Genomic DNA, 3,766 nt, shown 5'->3' on the forward strand with positions numbered 1-3,766 from the left:
TATTGATGATATGTTGATTGCTGCTAGTCATTTGAGTGATATCAATGAGCTGAAAGTCATGCTAGGTAAGGAGTTTGACATGAAAGATTAAGGGGCTACTAGGAAGAATCTTGGAATGGAGATTCACAGGGATAGGGGAGCTAGAAAACTATGGCTCTCCCAGCAAAGCTATGTTGAAAAGATCTTAGAGAGATTTGATATGAGCAATGCTAAAGTAGTGAGCACTCCATTGGCAAATCACTTCAAGCTTTCCCTAGATCAGTGTCCAAAGACAGATGAATAGAAGAAATACATGTCAAAGGTTCCATATGCCAGTGCACTGGGTTGCTTGATTTTTGCTATGGTTTGTACTAGACCGGACTTGGCACAAGCAGTTAGTCAAGTATGCAAGTAAATGTCGAAACCAGGGAAGCAACATTGGGAAGCAGTCAAATGGATTTTCAGATATTTGAAGGGGACTACAGGTCTCGGTATCATGTTTGGCAGCCAGAGAGTAAGCCTTCAGTTATTGGTTATGTTGATTCGGACTATGCAAGATACTTGGATGATAGAAGATCCACAACGGGGTTTGTCTTCACCCTTGTAGGTGGACCATTTATGTGGAGATCATCAGCTCAGTCTATTGTTGCTATGTCCACAATTGAAGCAGAGTACATGGTAGCTGGTGAAGCTTCTAAGGAAGTCCTATGGCTTATGAGGCTGGTAAATGAATTAGGCATTGAGCAAGTGGAGTTCCTGCATTGTGACAGTCAGAGTGCTATCTTCTTGGCAAAGAACCAGGTGTATCATGCTAGGACCAAACATATTGATGTGAGATTTCATAAGATTGGAGAGTTGGTAGCTTGTGAGTAGATACTATTGCAGAAGGTTCACACTTCATAAAATCCAGCTGATACGCTAACCAAACCGGTTACCATGGACAAGTTCAGGCATTGCTTGAGCTTGCTGAACATTCACTGATGCTGGTCTATGGAGCGCCCCCAACCCAATGGTGGAAGATGGAGATTGATGATATTCGCCAAGGTGGAGATTGTTGTGCAACGACTCATATATCTAGATAACAACAATACAAGTTATGGGCTTAGGCTAATGTAAAGGGGTTGGGGTAGGGGGCTATATATTTATGTTATGTAAACCTAATGTAACAAGGAGAAGAATAGTCAAACACTAATCCTAATTCTCTAATAATATATAGTGGTAGCCGCTCAACGCTCCCGGGGATGTAGGCACAATTGGCCGAACCTCGTTACCAAATCTCTTGTGTTATTCTATTGTCTCTGTACTCTTTACTATTTGATTGTTCGCCTGTTCCCAACATGTTTATCTTAAAATAATAACTTTTTTAAATTTAGTATCACAATTCTGGTGATCAGCTTAAAGATATTGTAGGTTGTTGTTAGGAAGATAATAATAGTGAGATAAGAATTATGTTAATTCCAGAGGAAATTACTGAATGTTCATCTTCATATCCATTTCATACTCCAGTACAACTTTTTATAAGGAAAACAAGTAAACCTGAAATGATCTCTACCGTTCAGGTGGAGAGATCTTACAAAAAGGAAATAATGGTTAAAATATAAAAGGGAATATTTTTAGCCTTTACCCCATGATAAAATCTCTTTGCCAGCTGGGAGGATTTGGCTTCCTTTATGCTCTTTGTTCTCTAACATTGCCCATGTTATCCAAATAAATCTTATCCTCAAAGATTGAAGTAATTACTGGAGTTTGAACCTAGTAGTTAAAAAAATTGGGCGGGATTGTTGAATGCCTTTTCCATGTTGCAAGGTGATCTATCCACGTGGTGGGGATAAAACAACATCCAATGGCTCCAATTGAGAAGATGTAGGAACCGTACCCTGTGAAGGGTCAGCCCGTCTGCAGTCTATGAGGAGACGTGTGGATTACTTTTGAGCAGCTAATGGACAGTACAGAGGAGCAACGATACAATCATTTTGAATTATTCAATGAGGGAGAGTTAATAGAAGGCAATTTTTTTTCTTGCACACTGCTTGAGATCTTTAATGAGGCTTGGGACTTATTTTGACCATTGGATGGAGTTGGAAAAGCATCTGTAATATACAAGGGCTCCTATTGAAGTGGTTTGGCTTTTAGAGTTCTCACTACATCACATGAACCATTAAGTGGAAGGTATAGATCTGGGAACTCCATGTAACCGGACTATTTTGGCTAGGAACCAATGTGCTAACGATTCTGCGATGAATTTTTTGGGGAGCCCAATGAAGTGTGCATACTTCGACAGTCTGTCCACTACAACCCAAATCACTATGTGCCCTTTGAAAGTGTGCATGTCAAGAGGAACACTTTGGAAAGCTCTCTTTATATGTCATGGTTTTGATGAGGACAACTTGTGCTTATAAGAGCTTGAAGATCATCAACAAATCAACTTGCTTAAGTCTTTAATTGGTACTAGGCTTAGACTAAAATCTAGTTTAAGTTGAGTCAAGGCTTAGGGCACCTAATACATATCTCATATGCATATATCTTTTAAATCATTTCATCCTTGAGATATGTCATTCATAATATGTTCATGCATTACATAAATACATGTATATGTGCATTCTAGGCATAAACTAAGTGTTAAACATGTATGAACTAAGTGCATAACGTATTTGAGGTTTTGTATTTAAAAATGCTGTTAATCGATTAACTAATACTTTAATCGATTAACCCAACTGCTTTGAAAAGTGGTTGCTACTGGAACACGTTTTAAAATGCTGTTAATCGATTAAGGCATTACGTTAATCGATTAACCTAACTGTTTGTTAAGTTGTTGTAACTGAAAACTTGAAAAACAGAATCAGTTAACATTTTTGAATCACGTTAATCGATTAAGATGGAATTTAATCAATTAACTGGGCTTCTGGACTGATTCTTTATAAACTGCGTTTTCAGAATTAATCTCATAAGTTGCATGTTGCATTTATTAGAGAGTTAGAGCATTTTACGTGATAATTGTTGCATCTATTTGTTAAGTGCATTTGTGAGTTTAGAAAGGAGAGATTCTATGCTTTAGGATTGAGTGCATTTCATATTATAATTTCTCATATTTTCCCTCACAAGTTCATGCATATTTTTGATGTTTTTTCATCAAGTTTTTGATTCTGTAACTTCTGTTTTCATAACTAATACATGTCATACTGCATGAGTTTGTATTAGGTGTATGTTTTAGAGTAAAGCCTTCTTGTTATATTTGAGCTTTGTAATAGCTTTATTTTACTCTTGTAATTGTTGTGTAATTGTTGTAAAGGGAATCTCGTGGTGTCTTATCACCGTTAGAGATTGAGTGTTTCTTCATAATTGCTTAGAGTGTAAGAAAAGGAAAGAACAGAGATTCTTTGGCTGGGGCTACGCCGAAAGAAACGTTTTCTTTGTCGGTAGGAAGGGAGTCAAACCATTGAATAGTTTCTTTATTTTCTTGTAATTTTCTAAGTGTTGTAATTGGATGATGTGCATGTAAATACATTGATTCAATTATAGTGAAGGAAATCTCCCAAGTCAGCCGGGAGGCCTGGATGTAGTTTGCAGTGGACAGCAAACGAACCAGGATAAAAATTCGAGTTGCAGGATTTGTTTCTCTCTCTCTCTTTACTGTTTTCAATCGATTATTTGGTATAGTGGATTCAATTGATACATTTTGTTCTTATGCTATACTGGATGTTGCTCTGATACAAAATCTGTAAGCTCTGTTATTCGTTCCATTATCGGTTAACTGTTCTGCAATTAACGTTTATGTAATAGCCTACTG

The sequence above is a fragment of the Lupinus angustifolius genome, chromosome LG01 (genome assembly GCF_001865875.1).
Source record: "Lupinus angustifolius cultivar Tanjil chromosome LG01, LupAngTanjil_v1.0, whole genome shotgun sequence".
Taxonomy (NCBI): domain Eukaryota; kingdom Viridiplantae; phylum Streptophyta; class Magnoliopsida; order Fabales; family Fabaceae; genus Lupinus; species Lupinus angustifolius.